Source organism: Buteo buteo, chromosome 7, assembly GCF_964188355.1.
Source record: "Buteo buteo chromosome 7, bButBut1.hap1.1, whole genome shotgun sequence".
In the NCBI taxonomy this organism is placed as follows: Eukaryota; Metazoa; Chordata; class Aves; order Accipitriformes; family Accipitridae; genus Buteo; species Buteo buteo.
The window spans coordinates 7,600,854-7,621,741 of NC_134177.1; the positions used below are offsets into that span (position 1 = coordinate 7,600,854).

The window sequence follows — 20,888 nt, forward strand, 5'->3', positions numbered from 1 at the left end:
ATGCGTTTTTCAGTGGGATCAATTCAAACTCCCTCTTGGATGTTCCTCTTTGTGGCATTACAGCAAATTATGGTAATTAGATAAAGTGTCGTACATTGGTTGTTAACCCTCTGTGCACATATATTACTGGATAATATTTTAGTATTTAAAATCCTAATAGTGTTTAGTATACAAATGCTGCTTTGTTGTGCGGTATGTCTTAGTTATCTCTAATATAAACTAACATCTACAAAAGGAGGTATGAAAAGGTTGGGGGAAAGGGCTGATTTTCACACCAGTGGTAATGGCTTCCCATGAGAACCTGCCATATAACATTACTGGGGTTTGCAGGTGCAAAGCCGTGGGAACAATAAACAAAGAGGTGAGAACAACAACGGGAAAACACTGCCTCAGCAGCTGATGTGAAAGATTACAGAGCTGCAAACAACAGCCCCTTAGCACTGCTAAGGCTGAGGCACTAAGGCACAGTGCAACAGGCCAGATTCAGTTTTTGCATAAGCAAATGGGATGTCATAATGCTCAATGTCCCATCTTGGCCTCAGACTTGAGCCATAGTCTTGCAATAGAGTATGAGAACATAGCCTGTACATCCAGATATACACGTGAGCCAGTATATTCTTTGGGTTTCATTCTAGATTTTTTTAAAAACAGTGTTTGGTCAAAGGTAAAAGAATATAATCCTTCCGAAATAAACAAACATATACTCACATCTCTTCCCTTCCTGCCGTGTGGAAATCAGGATTCTGTAGCCCACAGATCACAAAGTGAGTCATGCTGAAGTACAGAAAATATAGCCCAATCAAGCTGGTAATACAACCCAGATTTTAGAGATGAAGGTCTCTAAATTAAGAGTGTTCTGCTGCTGACCCCCAGGCTGTTAAAGCTCATGACTGTTTGCTCCAGCACCACAGTTGCTATGGCAATTCATATAGACAAAAGCAGTAACCTTTCAGGATCCAACCAGGTAAAAAACTAGGACTTAAATTATACTCAGAAACAAACAGGAAGCTGATATAGATGCTAAAGAATCAATATACTGTATTCTTTGTGTCTAATACCATTTCACAGGCAGGCAGCTGCATTCTGTACAAGCTGCACATTCCCAATGCCTTTGAACACTTGCACCACATAGAGCACATCATTTCAGGAACTCTGACCTGGAATAAAAATTAAAAAACTTGTGTAAAGAAACTGGGAATAGGCGACAAATGCCTAAGCAGACCCAGACAATACCTACTTGGATGCTATTCTAAAATAAAAAGTCAGATGGTGTCTTATTAGAAGATAGATATTTTTCAGATTCTTTGACGTGATGCTAAGATGGAACCCAAGCACCTGCAAATGACAAATCTCTTTAACAGCAGGGAGACAAGCATGTGGATATGATGGGATCTGTTGTATTTTAGAGATAGCAGGCTGGACCTTGTTTCCACTTAATTAGTGAATCCATCTCGTTCATGCTCCTGGGACTATAGCACCTTAAATTGCATTAAAATGTGCTTCTCAGTAGAAAGGGAATTGGAAAAGAAAACAGAATTGTCGGCAGTACTTTTATACAATTGCATAATCTTGGTTTTGTCATCTCCAGTAATGAAGTCAGTGATATAAATAAGAGATTTATCAGATGGAGACCATAGATTTAGCATACTGAAACTTTCTTAGGTCCCTCACAAATGTCATTATAGTATGCAAAGTATCACCCCAAACAACAGATAGAACATGTACCTGAATCTGCACTTCTAAGAAGGATTTTCAGTCCCTGACTTCTTTTTCCTCACCTGGAAGTGCAAATGACCCAAAAAGGGTGACAGACAGGTACTCCCACCCTCCTCCCACAAGGCAGTCAGCAGAGCTTCTAGATGGGCCAAACCAGAAATGGTGCGACTCTGACAAGACTGTGGCATGAGAGACCTTCCTTATGGGGCACTATTAAGCTAGAAACAGTCACCCACGGCAAAGTTAGAAGCATGAACGTCTGTCAGCTCTCATCGACTGTCACAACAGGACTCACCTTAATTGTACGAAGAATTTGACCAAACCAGTATTACTGTTAACGTTGACGAGCATCGTTGCAGGGAAGAAGTGACTGTATCTCCTGTCGGGTGCAGCTCCTCCTTGCAAAGCAATGCGCTGGCACAACTCAGTACTGTAACATTTCATTCCTTGCCCTGCCTGCACATCTTCCTTCTCGGAGAGCTGCAGATACACCAAGTAAATCAAAGGTATAAGGATTTATGAAACCCAAAGCAGCACTGGATTTTTGGAATGACATCATGATTGTATATGGGTACTAATAAAAGGCAAAGGTTCCCTGAAGCCGCAGGCTATAAAGTGTAGTAGAGCAATATGATTAAGACAGAGTTAAGCTGTATTAAACTTTGAAGAAAAAGGCATTCCATAGTGACATGTTAATAGATCCCAGGAAAGATTTGTTAATGGACTAAAAATTGAGAAGCTCTTTGTAGGCAGCATTAAGGAAAAAGAAAATCACTGTTTCTCTATGGGTGAGATTCACTTAAAAAGAAGCCGGACAAGGCAAGAGCACTGGGTACACCCAGAGCTGCCTGGCCGGGGCTCAGAGGCAGGAACGTGGGGCTGGTCCCAGCGCACTTCCAGCCCCGGTGCTGCATCGCTGGTCTGCACCGCCACGCCTGGTTTAGGTCTTTCTTCGCATCACACTGAGCATAGGAGTGAATGAAACCTTATGATTTGGGCGTACAAAGGTGGTTTGAAGACTTCTACCAGAGTGTGAACCACAGAGTGTGTCACAAGATGTATCTAAATAATGACTATTTTTCAATTAAAAGACACTGCAGTTGGGCAATAGCTAAAAATGAAATACGATGTCATCAAAGTCTGAACCTTGTAAGGACACCGAGCCCAGTAAAAAACTTGATCTGGCTGGTGTGAGATACTAAAATTTACACTGATAGCCACCTGAAAGCAATTGTAATAAGGGCAAAAAAGTGGCAGTAAAATGTTTGTCTTGGCCTGATCTCACTTCTGTGATCTCCTTTCCAAGCTGACATATTGGAAGCAACAAAAGTGACAGTATTTCGGAGCACGCTCGCCTCTGAAAGGCAGAAAGCACCAGAACGAGTAATACTGTCTCCTCTCGATCGTGAAAGGCTGATTTATTCTTGCTGCATTATCATAAAAGGTATCATATATTTTGTAACATGCTGAAAGCAGTGGGGGACCTTTCTTGGCCCATCTTATATCTTTGGCTCAACTTTATTTTTCTAACCAGATACTTTTAGGTTTCCACAATATTAAACAACACCAGAGCAAAGGCAAATAAATCAAGCACCTTTCTTCAAATTAGTTCATAATCTCCCCTGCAAGTGGTCAGTTTTGCATTAGCTATCAAGCATTTTTAAAACCAACTTTTATCCCATGGCACCGAATTCCATGAATAAAATTTCTGTGATGACATTCATATCTAAGAAATTAAAACCTCATGGTTGATTTTTAGCTTCCATGTCCACAGTCTTAACTCTAGGCAATTTCTTTTCTCCGCCACCTTGTCCAGATGCACCTAAGCTTCTCAGATTTCCTAACATAAAATCTAACCTGTATTTCATAGACAATGAGAGAGTGGCACCAGGAATTTTGGATGTGGCTTCAGAGAGGACTGGATGTTACCAGGGATAATTGCATAGCTGCTATCGTACCATCAAACACAGAGCCCTTTTCTGCAAAAGAGGCTATCCTATGTCTTTGATGAAGGTGAGCCATGTGTATCAGTGGTGACAAGAATGAATAAAACAGCTAGCTAAACACCAGCACTGGTACTACTGAGGTCCAGCCTTGCTGTGCTTCTGCTGGGATTTCTGCAAATGGTTCTTTGGACTTTTTCTTCAGACCTGAGGCCACAAGGCACCATGGCCGGGCAGGATGCTGAGGAGTACAGCACCCAGCTGATGCTTTGGTCACCCCTCATGCTCTAACTCCAGTCCCGGTGATGGGTTCCTCTCCTGCCCTCATGGCCAGGTGTTTTGCATTTGGGAGCCCAGGTGAAGCAGGCTCCTGTCAGTAATTGCAGCCAGGTGTTTTGCATTTGGGAGCTCATGAATTACATATAGATGCCGAAGTAGGAATGGCTTGGTTTAGTTCTATGAGCATCAGTGGTGGCAGCCTGGTAGCTGGGATATACCAGGGCCCCCCTCCCCCCTGGAGTCTCTACTGGAAAGAAACTTCCAGAAAGAAGGGGCAAACGAGGGATGTGAGGTGAGAAGGGAAGAGGTGGGCAGGTGGCAGAGGGGCTGCAGCTCTGGGACCATCATCTCCTGTAGCTGCAAAGCAGGTTTGGAGGAAAAGTTTAAAATAATGAGACACCTGGAATATCTTCAGTCAGGGAAGGAGATTCTTCTGCAGAGCAAAGGGGGGATTTTGACTGTCTTAAGGGCAAGGTAGGAAGCATTTATATGCTTATTTTACAGATATTTCTAAATGGATGAGTCTTGGCAGAGGGCTGTGTGTGTGTGTGTGAACCAAGAAAGTCAAGGGAAGTGCAGCTGAGGAGCTGTACCCACTCACCTTGCTTGTTGTGGGGCAAAGCAATATAATGAGTCCAAAGAAGGAATTCAGTATTGGGGAGGGAAGGGTCCTTTTTTTTTTTTTTTTAAAGAAAAAGTCATACTTCTTTCTAACAAAGTCCTACACAGTAGGAAAATACTTAAGTGTTGGCTTTCTTAGGATACTTATGATCTTAATTACTTTATTGATTCAAGGCTTGCACTATATATATTTTTTGTTCTATCTTTTTTTTTACCTCTCATGGTTTTTACTACAGTTAGCACTAAAATTTAAGCTACGTGGGATGGAACTGTCCTAGGGCTTTTTGTTTGTTATACGTCACAGGGGTTTTTTTTAGATGATTTCCATATTGGTAGCTACTTAGCTTTTTCTTCTGGCTTTTGTTTTCCATGAGGAAATAATACCCCTTCTCTCCTTGTGGAAGAAGGGGAGTGACATGTGGGGTTTGGGGTTTGGTTTTTTTTGTTGTTGTTTTTATATTAGTACATATTTTCTTTAAGTGACAACAGTTCTCCTTCCTAAAATATCTACCTTTTGGTGAGCAGAGTAAATCACGAAATTATGTATTTATCATTTGTTTTTATTTTTTAAAGGCACACTAGAGAGGAAGGCTATTTAGCAAATCAGGTACAAAACTAAAATCTATGTTTTAAGAGCTGCGGGGGAGTTGGCAGAAAATTGGCTCTTGTGATGAAGCGTTATTCAGTCCGTCACACATTTGAAGTCCAATTTTGCCCCTGAGGTGAAGAAAGTGGTATTTTTTTCCCCTTCTATATAACCTTGGAATTTGGAGGATTTTCCTTGTGTGATTACTGTACCACTTGGCAGTGCCTCTGACACATGTAATGATTTGGGATATGCTGAGAATGGCAGGGGCAAAATGTATGGGTTTGTAGAGCTAGGCAGGTAAGGGTAGTAGGAACGGGACAGGACTGTTATCCAGTCCTGCTTCCCCCACATAGCTGCTCTTCACAGTGGGGGAATGGGGATTTTATTGTTTTTGTTCTGGACCTCTTTCAGTTTTCATTGCTCTTGATAAAGAATTAATAAAAATCAGTGGTGTTTGAATTAACTTGTCTGTGTGCACAGGACCAGCCCAGAGGCCCTGAGCATTGTGCACGACCTGTTTAATGTATTAGGGAGTCATCAACGCTTCTATATCACCCCAGCATCGCCTGTGCTTTAGGGCTCTGTCTGTGGTTAGGACTGCCTCATGCTCCCTAGCAGCGATTCGAAGGTAGGGTAAATCAGCCATTAAATTAAAAATTGAGAGACTAAGTCAGCTCTAGTTATTTGAATGATTGTATTGCTATAAATCATTAATAAATATATCCCAAGAGGCAGGAATGGGTGCACGGTGGGTCCCCTCCCAGGCAGAGCTTCAGCAAGCGGTATTTTCAGTATCCTGGAAGCAATGTGTGCTTTTGGAGGGCACGGCGAGCAAGAGGAAAGGGGGATGCACTGCAACAACACCTCTTCAGCATTTCCCTTCTTTCACGTACAGCTTATTACCTTCAGTGTCACCGTGATGCATGAGAGTGACTGTGAGTGATGTTGATTGTGTGCTGTGGGGAGGATGGAGCCTGAATTCTCCTCTTTGACTTTCCAGCACTTCTTGCTAGTACAGAGTAAGATTATTTTCCTGCCTTTTCCTGTTCCTCTTCAGAGCACTCTAAGAATACTAACAACGTTCTTGTTCCACTGTGCTTTGCTGAGCACCAGGCTGCGAAATCCAGCTGGCACTTGCACAGAGATTCATATGGAAAACTGTCCTGGCTTCCTGCTCTTAACCCTCTATAAGGCCAGACATTCTATGTTCCAAGATATAAATGGAAAAAAAAAAAGCAAGAATATAATGTAGAAATTGCTGTTGTGTACAGCTCCATAGTTGAGATTGATGTGTTAAGACTGTAGCTTGAAGATAGAGGGCAAATCTTGTGAAAATGTTAGTACTTTGCCCTGTAAAAGAGGAGAGAGGAGGGAAAAAAAAGTTTGGAGAGAAGGAAAAATAATTTGAACAATATTCTGAGCAAAAGTGCCAGAAGGAAGTCGTACATATTTCGGAGACAGATTGGGCAAAGAAGCCTGGCAAAGAAAATCCTTGTAGCAAAGCTGTTAAAATGGCATTGTCTTAGAGCGGTGAAACAACTCTGCTTTCTCGCATTTCTCTGCATGAGTTAACTTGACCCCAAGCCATTGTTTCCTATGGGAGTAGAATAACTTGATAGGCAGTGTGAGGCAAAATTATTTCGAGTCTTTCAGCATTGCTTCCTGTAACCAAAAAAGTAAACATGGACATCAGCATGTAAACAGGATGCTCAGCTGTAAATTAGAGCAAGATGTAGCTTGTTCTACATTCAGCTTTTCCAAAAATAATTCCGCTTTAGTAAATAAGACATTCTGTATGTGTATCCTACTTTAACACATTTCAGATTGCTGTCAACAAACTGTAGGATTTTAGTAGAAGGTGTTTGCTAAATAACAAGTAAGGCAAACTGAATTTACTAAATCAGACCTTCTCTGTTTTTGTTGCTAAACTTTTGTATGGAATATGCCTTTTCTGTTTTTGGATAAATGCTACCAGGGTTTTACTGTTCTATTTGTGAATGTGGCTGTTGTTATAGAGCAGTCTTATGGTTGAGATACTGGGATAAACAGGAGGTGGGTGTTCTAGTTCTAGCACTGCATTACTGGGGGGGGGTGTTGGCTCTTCTTTAAAAATAAAAATACATTTTTGCAAGTAGGGCTGGTTGGTTGGTTTTTTTTTTGAACCTGATTCTTTTTTTTTTTTTCTCCATTTTGCTGCTGGCAAAAATGTGAGCTTTCTGGTTTCTAGATAAAACTGCTGCAGTTTCTCTTGGAAATCATAATTTGGATATATAGAGCTGCATCTCATAAAATAAACCATAGTTCCCATGGTACACTGCATTGACTGAGTACAGGGAAACTGTGATACATTTGGCTCTATGGGGGACCTGACAGCAGCCTTCCTGTGCCTTTGAGGAGGTTGCCGAGAAGACAGAGCCAGGCTCTTTACAGCAGTGCATGGCAGGAAGCTGAGAGGCAATGGATGTAAACTGGAATTACAGAGGTTTAGGTTGGATTTAAGGGAGAAGCTTTCTCATCATTAGGCTAGTCAAGCAGACTTTGGCCATAGAGGTTGTGTAGTCTCCATCGGCAGAGACTTTTCAAAACCTGATTGGATAAAGCTCTCAGCAGCTGTGGCAGCCAGACAGCAGTTTTGGATCATAATCCAACATTATTTTTTTTGTCAAAACCTGGTGCAACTGTATAAACTTCCTTTTGAAGTATGTGGCTATAGTAGCAGGCAAAGCAAATTATAGCCCGGGAGTCTGGGAGATTATTTTTTCGCCTTGACTTTACAGTGAAGGTGATGTTCATAACATTAGATATATTGCAGGGATGTAGTAGGTACAGTGCAACATGGTGACTTTCTGACTCCTTAAATATCAGACCCGGGTTACATAAGCTATACTTGAGAGAATTTCCAAATACTATTCTCATTAGAGTGTCAGAAGGTAAGTCAGATAACCTTCTTGACAATGAAGGTTAGGAATAGGACAAATACACCACCTTTATTTTTTTTCTTATCCAGATACAGCCTATTTTGTAATGCATGCCACAACTGTTGTAGAGGTATGCTCTCTGGTACCAGCAGTGAGTGATATTGCTTGGAGGGTTAAATCAAAGTGTGTAAGGCAAGTGTAAATATAAGGGAAAGAGTTAATGGAAAAAGGGCAGTTGCTCGTGGCTTGAACTCTTTCTCCCTCCATGTGTACATACACTGTGTTAATGCTACAGTTATAAACCAGTGTCCTGGTTTCAGCTGGGATAGATTTAATTGAGTGAGCAGCTGCATGGTGCTTAGTTGCTGGCTGGGGTTAAACCACGACAACCAGTCAGCTTACTGTACCTGTTTGCCTCTCGACTACCCTTTAGCTTCAGGGTGAGAAGTGTGAGGAAGCAAAATCGATGGGTTATGAAGACTTGTTTCTTTCTTTTTCAGATGTGTGTGTATTACTGCTAACACTATGTACTTAAGAGCTCATAAGTGGTCAGTCTCAGCATAGCTATTTACAGTGAGAACAGATGAACAGGCTCTTTGATATTGATTTACCTTGGTTGGTATCTTGGTGTAATTTGCACCTTGTCTGCACCAATATGTAGAGATACATCTGAGGAGTGGGTGATTTCCCACTTCTAGGAATGCAAGTGTTGCACTTGCCCCTGCAGCAGAGATTTTTGTGGATTTAAATATCCAGATGGTGATACTTGGCGAAAGTTGTATCTTAAAAGGTTTAATTCATGCTGCAATTGTTCATCTTGATGCTGGAGATGACTTTAGAGTAGGAAGTGTTTTAAAATGAAAATGTTTGTCTAAGGACATTTCTCTTTGAAGTCTATGAGTAAAAAGAGGAGGGGGACCCAAAGGAGCAGCTACTAGCTGTTAATAGTGGGCTACTGATGTGAGTCTATTTTAAGTGATAGACCATTGAGAACAATGATGATGCTTTCAGCACAGAATATACCCTTTTGAGCAGTCAGGCAGTCTGTAGAATGGCTTTGGCCACATGCCATCTTCATCTTAAGAATCATACTCCAGGCTGCTAAAGAATATTACACTGGTAGCTAAAAACTGGGCACTGTGCATGTCAAATGTCTCGGTCTTCGCTGGGAAATTCTGTTCTCTGCATGCAGTGAAAACCACTTATTTTTCTGGGTATGTTCTCAATGCAGTTCTGATTTTGCAAAAAAAGGGCAAGGAAACCCCCCAAAAGAGTGGTATGAGACTGTTCAGTAACAGGCAAGGACCAGAAAACCCTCTGTTATCATTACCCAGTTTATAAATGTTATGCACTTCTTGGTTTAAGGTTTATATTTTAAGAACATTGTTCCTCAGCTGGGTGGGGCTCCGAGCATCTCTGTTTACTGAGTGCTCCAGGATGGTATTATGGACCCTTCAGTATGAAAATTAGTATGTAGCTTGCAGCTTAAAATAAAGACAGATTTTTGACATTCCAATTCCTGGTTTAGGGGTGCTTTCATCACTCTGTAGCTTTTAATTAGAGGGAGAGTCTCCAGTTAGCAGTGTAATGTTGAAGAATAGTGCTGCATTCTTTTTATCAGTAGTTTTTCCTCGCACTATAGAAAAAAAATCAAATTGTAGCACTGCAGACAAAGCCAGTGACACTGCGTGTTCTGTCACAGATGTAGGTGGTTAGATGGGGAAGAGGCTAAAGGACAGTATAAAAACTCAATTTGAGTCAATTAGTATAACTAACTGTTTGCAACACTTAGCACTAATGCTCTGTTAGGATATCCCCACAAGAAACTAAGCTGCAATGAAGACTCTGTTATCCATGTCCCAAACTTTGCTGGTTACAGAGTCACAGGAGCGCTGCATAAAAGGCAAGGAAGGTCAAACTGTATGAATATTAATGTGTCATCTGAATTCTAGATACTATGTGAAAAGGAACGAAGATGTCTGGAGGTGGTGTATTGCTCGAAAACATTTAAAGTGCAAAAGAAAACAGGCTGTACTCTGCCATTCTTAAAACATAAGAGGTAAAAAAATGTAAATATAGGATGTATTTTATTTTTTTGTATTTTTACGGGCAACGCCAGTACAGTTCTTAGTCTGCTGCACAGTCAGCCTTTTGGCATACCACAAAGTCAGACTAATTGCTAAAATTGTAAACGTCCACATCTTCAAGTGGGTTGCTTAAAGTTATCCTGCTACATCTTTATAAAAATTAAGAAGTAAAAAAAAAAAAAAATATAGCTTCCCCTTCCAAAATTCTCCTCTGATGACACTGTTGTTCTAATAAAGTGATTAGACCTCCTTATCCCAGTTAGAGATGCTGCTAAACGAAGTTGAAATACCCATCTTGCTGGGATTATCCTTCAGGCACAATTTAAATGACCCACCAGCAAATATATCTGCTTTAACTTGACATTTGTTGTCCTTGCTGCTTTCTCCTGCTAGTTCTGTAAGAGATTCTAATTTTTCCCTTGGAGTCATGAATAGTGTTAAAAAAAAAATAAAAAAATCTGTCTTTATTCTTAGAAATGACATTCTTGTTGATGAGCCCTCTACTTTCTTTCACTTGCGAACCTTAAATTGTATGCTGCTTTGACAGCATTTTTATCCCTGAAAGTATCCAGCTATATCATCACACTTCAAAAAAACTGACCGTTCAGAGCCAAATTGTTGTCTTGCTGCATGCGCTGGTGCTCAGTGTGAAAGTGAACCAGACCAATGAAAAGCTATTTTATTATATGATGGCATCTTCAGGCCAGTGTTAGTTTGAAAAGGTCTTTTATTCTACTTAAGCTACTACCTTAGCAGTCTGCATGTTATGTTTTGCTTAAAAGGTAATTTAATCACCCTTACTTTTAAAAGCTTTGGCCACAGGGAGTGAAACTGTTAATATCCCAAGATAATACCAACTGAAATGAGAATCAATGAAAATGCTAAACCACCCCTTCTGCCATCTAATAAGAGGTACTGAAGCAGTGCTACCTCTCATATGGTCTTTTCTGGATCCTTTCTACTTTCCTGTACTTCAGGTCTTTTTCTCATTTTATTCAGGCCAGCATTTCCAGTTACTGCTCAGTACTTATTTCTTTGCCCACCATTTAACAAAAAAAAAGCAAGATTTTCCTATAAAATTGGCATGTATTTCTTTTTACCAGTCTCAGCTATGGATTTGCTTATGCTGATTAGAATTAAAGCCTGTGCACTGCCAGAACTAGTGTGAAGAGATCAAGTGGGATTCAGTCATGTGTTTTCATTTAAATTGCAATCACAGAAGTGTGTTTGAAATTAAAAGGTTTAATAACATCTTCTTTACAGTGGCCTGCATTAGGACAAGTAAATCAGGTACAAGCTGTGTTTTAAAGAAAACCTAAGCTGTGGACAAACAACCCCCCCAATTTATCCACTTTAATCTGGGTTGTTTTTTTTATCGGCATGACTTTACTTTTGCTATATGCAACAAATGGGTAGCACTGACAGAAGCAGATAAGATTTTGATGAAATTCTGGTGCCCTATTAGGTTTGCAATTATCTTCTAGTGTTTGTACCATTTGACTCCCTTTATTATAGTTTGCTTGGGTGCGTATCTTGAAAACAATGAAGAAGGGAGAGGATTAACATAGCATGTATAGCCCCTATTTAAGCGTACACAGTATTGTATAATAGGGGAGTTTGCACCAAACAGCCAGGCCCTGCCTGGAAAAGTTTATAGTCTGGTGGCACAAACAAAAATACCTGATAAATACAAACACAGAATGGTATGTGGCCATGGCAATTGGTATTAAATAGAAAGAAATTAAATTCTTCTGTTTCTGTGACTTTTTTTTTTGCAAACTGCATCAGTTATGATAACTTGTTATTGTTTCTTTGTATAGACTATCTGTTGATACCCTCCCCTTCTAAACATAGCTTCTGCTTCTGTATTCTGAATATTCAGCAGACACCTTCTTATAACTTGCACCTTCTATCCTTGTTTTAGAAACTCTTGTGACAATTTTGCTTCCAAGTTATAGTATCTCTGCACCACTGGTGTTCCATATGGTCACTTTATTTATACGGTTCACTTAATTAGCTTCCTCTATAGGGAAGCACTGCACTGGGCATAGGTTCTAGTGACTCTCCTGATGGATCACTGGGCAAAGCCTCCACTCGTTAGGACTTTGATTGGAATGTGGTTTTAATTACTTCAATAGTTATGAAAAATAATCACAAACTACATTAAGAAAGCAGTGTTGGGAATCTTCTTGAAAACCTTTAAAAAAGTGTAAAGAGGTGTCTAGAAGCTAGTTAGGCTTACATTTGATTAAAAAAAAGAAATTAGATTTCCTCCTATTTATAAGCAACAGTAAAAACATTTGGACAACACTCTTATTCATCATTTTCTTACTCTTCAGACAGTAAACTTGGGATGAATCCTTTCCACAAAGTAGGCTCTTTTTTGTGTCTTGTCAGAGATAAGGTGATTGTGTGGAAAACCAGTGATGATAGGGATCTGTAATTACTTCTGACTGATGAGCATATCTGACATTGTTTCCTGGTATCCACTGATACTTCTAGGAGGTAAGGGCAAAACAAACAATTTCCTTTGCTGGCACAGTATATGTTTTGTGTTCAAGATACTGCTTGCTGTGAGCTTTTGGGCAGGATTGCTTGCTATACCACAGTGTGAAAATATTAGTAAAAACAATGCACGTCTGGGGACCAGCCTGTTAAATGTTTCTATCTTTCAAGTTGGTACAGAACGAGTAAAGAGAAAATGAGTCCTGTGAGACGGAGAGCTTTTTCAGATGTCAGTCCTCCAATTAACTCTGTAAGGGCAAATTAGAGCATCTTTGAGTAAAGGCCATCTATCTTTTCCTCCTAATAGGAGTGGTGGCAATATAATTATTTTGAGTGGTGAAAGAACAAGATTCTCTCTGGGATGAGTTTGTTGTCTTGATGCAAAAGCACTGGTGTATGCAAAATCAGATCTAGGCCCTGTAGCAGATTTAGTTATTTTAAGATAAGCATTTAAAATATATATGAGATTTTAAAGTTTCTAAGAAGTTTTAAAAATGTGAACTGGTCAAAATAAGGCTGAGGCCTTGGAGCTCAAATAACTACAAACAAGCTTTCAAATCTACAACTAACCCTCAAAACTACCTCTATCTGAATGGCTTAAATTAAATACTGTTCTCTGGAAGGGTAAGAGGATAATATTTAGTTTAACTGCACTTTATTTGGTACTTAACAAAATGATCAGTTGCAGGACAATCATTAAAATCATAGGCTATAAGTTACTTTCCTTTGAAGTAAATTATATGTTGCAAGATATGTGGGTCTTTGTCTTTTATCACACCAAATGGAATATGTCTAAGCCACTGGTGGTTTTTTTAGGTTGTCCCTTATTTTATAAGGCCTGCTGCTTTTAAAGAAAATGTTTCGATTTAATAAAGAATAAAAACTCTTACATTTGTGTTGGTTTAAAAATTGCTGTTTTGCTTAAGTATCTTTTCTTGCTAAGTACTGTAATGCAGCTCATGATGAAACCAACCAATTAAGCAATCAGGGGTTGTCTCCTTCCTCTTCTCCCCACAATCTCCTTCAGCAGTTACCTCTTTTGTTCAAAAACAACTGGAGGTCAGGTTATGTGAAGAAACCCCATGATGAGCTAAATGATCAAGACCCAGAAAAGCCTGGAGCACTAAAATCCGTGGTGTTCCTCCTCCATTTGGAACAAATTACCTATCCCAGCTTCAAACCTCAATGGGGGTGAATATAAATTGTTTTTTATTTAGTCTTAATGTTGTATTCGCCACCCTACCTGTGCTCTGAGTATTTGCTGTAAGTGTGAGCTCTGCAGGTTGCCAAATGACCACTTGCAATGCTCTATCTTCTGTTTCTGTTCTAGTTTTACTGTGTTAGCCACCCTCGATTAGAAGCTGAATGCAGTGCTGAACATGAGGTGGAGAAACCTGGAGAGGAGGGAGGGAAGTCTGTCTGGAGAACAGCAATGCATGTATCTCATGGTAAAAAGGCATAAGAGGATCTGAAACTGCCAGGCTTTGGTTAAAAATTGGATAGTTAAAAAAGAGGTTATATTCTATAAGTAAGATTAAGGGAAATTAAATTGGAGGATTAAGGCTCAGGTTCTGCACTCTCATTTTCTGTTTCAATTCACAAACACCTTCTAAAACCCACCACTGAAGTGATTATTCTTTAAATAATTAAAAAAGCAGGAGGCAGGCTTTCTTCTCCATAATCTGTGGTTATAAGCTTTATCATAGGAACTGTTTCTCTTGTGAAACAACTTTGAGTGTTGTGGAGATCTGCTTATTAGAGATGTTGATTGTATTCCTTCATCTACATCTCTTTAATGAGTTGGTCTATGAACATCTTGAAATGTACACCCTGAACTGTTTTAATAAATTAAAATTGCCTCTTAGGAACCCCCAAATGTGATCTTACTAAGTCAGTGACAAAACAACTTGCTTCTGGTAATGCATGAAAAATGTCCATAACAGCCTCAAGGACTTTAGAACAACTGATGGTACCTCCCATGTTTCTCAGTGTTTCTAAAATGGCAATGTTTTGATTAACAGTAATGTTATGAAGATTGTTTATTAGAAAATAATTTTTTGGAAGACGGTGTACTGGGGCCAGTGTGGGCATGGGAGTGATTCTTCAGTAAATAGTCTTGTTCTCTTTTCACATTCTTGTAATCTGAACGGAGAATGGAGGAGGACATAGTTGAGGGGGGCAGGAGGAGGAGACTGTTTTTGTTTTCACTTACTGATTTGTAATTTTTTTTTCATTGGAATATATATATATATATATTTATTTTTTTTAGTAAAAGCTGTATACTACAGGTATTTCCTTATACTCATAACTGTTGTCTATCCTGGGCAGCTACCAGAACCCAAAAACTTCCAGAGTGGGTCCTCTGGTCCATAAAAACTACAAGCTTTGAATACTTAAAGAAAGTTATAAATAAACTATGCACAGACTTTGGGGAATCACATTTTGCAACTTAGGATACAGCCTTCTTGAGTAGGAGGGAAAAGGCTGAGAAAGTCCACTGCACAAATGCATTGATAAGAGATGGTGGACTTCCATTTAATTTCAATGTGATAGATTTCAAAGTTAAAAGAAAATGTGGTACTTCTATGAAGTAGGGAGTCATTTCCTTTAGAGAAAAATCTGGCTCTAGTGTAAGCTTGGACAAAAATCAGAATTGCCTGCTTTTGCTAGTTATTCTACTTTGTAAGGTAAGGATCAAGGAATAAAAAGAAACTCCAAGCTAACTGCAGAACCACACAACGCCTTTTGTATCACTATGCACTACTTAAACAGTAATTCAACATGAATTGGACATCCTTCCAATTGTGTAAAGCATGTGTGCTCACATGCCTTTTTTAGGAGGTATTTCACTGCTTATGGGATAATGAATAATTAATGGCTTGTCTACATTTGTTGCATTACTTCTTGTTTAGTTATCCTTTTCTAAGTACTTGGGGAAGCCATGTTAGCCTTCTAGGTGTAATTTTGTAATCTTCTTGCTTCCATAATGCTATACAGCTATATGATCCACTGAGGCCAGGTGGGAGTATAGTTCTTCATTGTATAGGGGGTAGAAACATACTGAGCAAAACTGGAGTTATATTAGGGGGTGTGTTGAGGCAGGTATGTTCAATGCTTAGGATGCTTGATACATAAACAGCAGGTCTAGCAAGTTTATACAATCCATTAAATGTCTTCATTTTTTAGAAGCTATTGCTATTAGCAGACTTTATAGGTAGATAGCACTCATTTTTGTTGGTTTGTAGCGTACTTTTCCAAATTCATTATTTAAAAGGTCATTTTCCAAGGTTGCTAGGTCTAAAATGACCACTCTTGGCAGCAGTTCCAACTGTCTGTTCATTTCATTAATTTTCTTGCTGAATCGTGGATTAGTTCTGTAAAATACATATATCCAATTAATTCTTCAGTATAAAAAGCAGAGACTGCTCATAAAAAGGAATTTTAGACCTTCAAACTACATTTGGCAGATGCTTTTAATGGTGTTTAATTTCTCGTTTCCCCAGGTGGGGTTTCTGTTATTTAAATGTGTGGTGTCTTTAGCCTATGTAAGGAAACAAGCCTTGACATTCTAGGCTTGCCCACAAGTTGTCTTGGTCTCTAGGTTCTTTGATTAAATACCACGGGAGTGGATGATAAGGGGCAGGATTGTAGGTCCCTTTCAGACCTTTAAAATGACACTTTGAATGCCCTCCTTCTCCTGCAGTGGAATAAATAGTCCTGCCAACTACAGTGATCTGTGTCCTCCAGCAAGGACTGGAGAATGTCACCCTTCATAGTGTCAGTCCATAAATGTATGAACTAGGTAGGATGTTTTTTTTATTGTTCGTAGGCTGAAATCGTTTAAAAATGACGTTTTTATGTTGGTACCTCTAATATGACCCAAAAAGGCAGTGTTTTAACATCACATACTAGCAGAGCCACGAGATGGCAGTTTTGCTTCACGTAATGACTAAAGCTCAATCACTTAGCAGGCTGGTAAAAAAACAAAAAAGAAACAAACAAACCCAGCTTTAACCTACAGAAGAAAAGCAAGCTTATTCTTGTGAACAGCAATTTAAAGTCAGTAGTTAAAAACATCAAATGGATTCCTTTCAACCTAGCCTTTTTGTGAAGCACAAACTCTCTTTCTGTCTCATCCAGTATCTCAAGACTGACTTAACATCTTCAAGCATAACATTCAACTTCTCCATGTTTCCATGAACATTTCCAAATCACCTGAGATACTTTTGATAAGGCAAGATGCAGGTAAATACTCAAGTGTTCTATGGATGTACTATTTTTATATGCTATTTCCTTTCAGATAAGTTTTATGGAAGGTTTAAATTTATATTTGATGGTCTTGTGTGATTTTTTTTTCTAGTCATGTCATATTAAGTTTTTGCAAATTTGTTATCAGTTGGAGGGTTTTTTTCTTCATAATTTAAATCTATTTCAGTTTTCCCAACTGTTGGAGCATCACGAGTTTTTTTGTGACTCACTTCTGGAGTGTGTGGTCCTGATTCAGTATTAAAAAAACCCACATCATTTCCTTGCCAGTTGACTCAAACTTTTCCCTTTGGCTACACCTCTGTACTGTGGAAAGTGAATGCTTGCTTCTCTTGCTGCCTGTAATGAGGCCGATCCCTGGCAAAAATGTTGGGGGAAGGGAGGGACTGTTAGAATGCCAGCAGGAAGACAAGGGTTTGGGTAGCAAAGTTAACCTGGTTTTAGCAAAAGGGTAATGAAATTTTAGATTTGAGTGACTTTTTGATATTGCTCAGAGTAATTAAGAGGCCTGTCCAGGTATTTTTGATGAAAATGCAGCAGAGGACTGAGACCTCAAGCAGTCTGCTTTCTGGTTACCTAACTCATTTGGCCCCTTGTGTGAAAGCACGCGGAGTCATGGCTGGCACACTGATTTGCTGTTCAGATGATTTCTCTGCTGCAATGTTAGCTCAGACTTGTGCCAAACTCCAGACTATCTAGAAGTGGTTCACAGCAGAAGCAAGGAAATGCAGAACTGTGGTGGTAGTAAACCTGTTTTAAACTTGAGTCTCAGCCTTTCACATGGCATGGGCACAAAAAACTCAAGTCTGTATTTATGGTGTGACTAACAAAACCAGTATATAGCTATGGCTCTAACTTGTAGGTGGTCTAGAAAAGAGAAGAATGTAGGAAGGAGCGGAGTTGTAACATCTTCTTGCAGGAGAAGTGAAAATTGTGAATAAAAACTGATGAATCATGCTTTGAGTATATGTATTTGTACACCTAAATGCCCGACGGATTTCTGTGTCTTTGGGCAAGAAAAGTATGCCTCCAGTTGCAGTTGTGTTGCTTCTGCTTAATGTTGGAAAAACTGCTTTATTAATGAGGATTGTAGATTAGTTCACCTGCTCTTCAGTGATTGCATTGCTCTGTGCTTTCTGAAATTGCTTTCAGAGCTATAGCAGTCCAACCAGACTTTCCCATTAATACTTTATTAGCAGAAGCTACTTCTGTTATAAATGCCCGAAATTTGCTTTTCTGTCTGCTAGTATGCGTACCATATGCATGGAAGACTTTTAAAAGACTTTTGTTTTCTGCCTTCTCTGCAGTAGCTGTTGGGTTAAGATGCTTTTTTTTTTAATAGCAGTTCTTATCAGCCAGTAGGGAAAACATTTTAATTGTTCTCACTTTTTTTCTTCCTTTCCCTCCTATGGGGAAGGATATGTCATAAATGCCCTTCTGAGTAATGCTTCTTGACATATTTTCCCTTTTTAAAATTAACATTTCTATTGCTGAGTCTCTTAAACAATACCAACCCTGACTTAAGACAGTGAAATTTAAGAGGCTGTTACTTCTCCTGCCTTTGTTGAAGACAGCTGAGCCCTGTAGCTTGTGTGGTAGCACCCTGGATTACAGGACAAATTGTAGATTTAGGACAGAATGAACAGTAAAATGCTTCCAAGCAGAACTAAGTCATTAATCGGTATTGAGGAAATTCCTTTTTTATAAGGAGACGGTATTGTAATGGGACTGCATTCAAGATCAAAGTTTAGCTATGGACATTAAGAGGCTTTGTGAAAGCAATATAATTACAGCAGTTCAGACACCTGTGAAACTGTGCACTCTTGCCTTTCAGTCCTGCTGATTATGGGTGTCAGACGCGTGTCCGTAGTGCTCAGATGTTCACTCCCACAGAGCTGTGCTGGGAAAACCTGCGGGTCCTGCCTGGTGCTGGGTGCACCTGACTACTCTCCTCTCCCAGGTGCCGGGTCTGTGGGTACAGAGTTTTGTTACCGCCTAACTTGTACAAAATCCTGCGTATCCCAAGTGATCACCAAAAAGCCTTAAAACAAGGCTCGACCGCCGCTGTGAGGTGGGGGAAATCCTCTCACCCCGCAGGAGCTGCGCCCGCCGGCTCTGCGGCTTGAAATGCCGCGAACTGCCACGCACGTTAACCTGCCCAACCTGTTGCCACATCGTGTGAGCAGCTTTCCACAAACTTTCTTCTCCCCGCGTTCCCCGGGACCAGGGTGTCCCTCTTCTGCTTCGGCCCCGGCTGACTGGGGAAGGGGGTGGTTGGGGGGGGCAGGCCCGGCCCGGTCTGGCCCCTCACGGCGGCGGGACCAGCTCTCCGCGCAGGTAGGGAACCCCCGAGGTGGGCGAGCCGGGGTGTGCTCCGAAGACGAAGCGGAGGAAGGGCATGGCGCCCCCAGCCTGCCCCAGAGCGGGGTGTGTGTGTGTGTGTGGGGGGGGAAAGCCCGCTGCCGCCCGGAGGGCCGCTTCCTGGGGTGGCCCCTGCTCGGCCGCGGCCGCTGGGGGAGAGCGCGCTCCCCGCTTTACGGCTGCTGAAAACCTCCCTCGGCGAGCGCGGGGCGGCCGTACGGCGCCGGGGCACCCGGGGCGGGCAGGTAACGGCGCGGCGGTGAGGGGAGGAGGCGGGAGGGCGGGCAGCGAGGAGCCGGGGTTCGCCGGTCCCGTCCCTTCTCCCCCGGTACCGGTATTTCAGCTCTGCGCGGGAGGCCGGTCCGTCCGTCTGCGGGGCTGCTGGGGAGCCCGGCTGTCAGCCGGGGCTCGACCTCACGCCAGCGCCGTAGGGCAGCGGAGGGGGGGAAACTTTGTCGAAGCGAGGCAGTTTTGTGGGTGTTTTTTTTTTTTTTTTTCTTTTTCTGAAAGTAACTCTAAACTCGGTAGAAAAACAACAAAAAAAAGTAGCTCCGAGCCAACCGCGGCGGGCTCCGTGGCTGCTCCCTCGCCGCCGCCGTGAGGTGAGCGGGGAACCGCGCGCCCTTCCGCGGGGCACGCGCGGGCGCTAATTGCTCCGGCGCTGCCGTCTGCTAATGAAGGGTGGGGATTCAGGGAACGGCGTGTCTCTTCCGTCAGCGCGATTTTTTTTTTTTTTTTTTTTTTTTTTTCTCTCCGCTGGCTGGGGAAGGAGGGTCCCGGGTTGAGTGCGTTGCGGCTGGCGGTGGAACAGGTAAACCTGCATCGGCAGTGCGTCCTGCGGGACGGGGCAGCGGCGTCCTCCCGCTCTTTTCTCGTTCCCGCTTCCGAGTTAACTCGGAGTATTTTACCGTTTGCCTTCTGTTCGCCTCGCTGCGTTGAGAAACCAGACGCAAGCGTTGACTTGGCTAGGTTTAGCAGCTGAGTTCTGTGCGGAATTGTGTGCTAGGTCCTTTAAAGATTTTAAATATTCAAAAAGAAACCCCGAAACGTAGTGGTATGTGGCACCTTGAAAACTTTCATGTTTCAGAGCAATGAACTGGATGAAAACGTGCTTTCCCCTCCCTCGTTTTGTGCACCCTTAGATTACCTGAAACATACATGAGTAATTTGACACATTTCCCTGTAGGATAACTTTGTAGTCCCGCTGTGTGATCTGCAGTGTCTTGGTTTCTCCATCCACGTGGAGCTCCTGGACTTCAGTAGGTTTCTGTACAGTAAGTCTCCCTTAACTGAGATGCCCTCGAAATTGTAATTAAAATGTACTCTGTAAAGGCTATGGAGTTGACATTTGCAAACAGTGCTTAGGCATCTTGCTGACTTCAGCCGAAATTTGCAGCGCTGTTGCCGAGTCATCTGGACAGAAATATTCAGGGAAGAAATAAAGAATTTAGATTTTACCCTAATATGAACAGTCCGTTTCATGTTGGCTTATTTATTACTTGGTACGTATTTCTTGCATTTACGGGCAAATTTATTTGTTCGGTGGTTAGCACATGGAAAGCATTAGATGACTGAAACTGTAACGATGCCAGAATCCTGTATA

At 41.2% G+C, this 20,888-nt stretch overlaps 1 protein-coding gene across 1 annotated transcript in view; it reads left to right on the forward strand.

Annotated features, from left to right (window-relative positions):
- The first annotated feature begins 18,737 nt into the window (after positions 1 to 18,737).
- NAALADL2 (N-acetylated alpha-linked acidic dipeptidase like 2) overlaps positions 18,738 to 20,888 on the forward strand; it is a 644,640-nt gene continuing 642,489 nt past the window's right edge. Inside the window, exon 1 of the mRNA XM_075031410.1 lies at positions 18,738 to 19,530. The gene's annotated coding sequence lies outside the window, so the exon portion shown is untranslated. The remainder of the gene's footprint in view (positions 19,531 to 20,888) is intronic.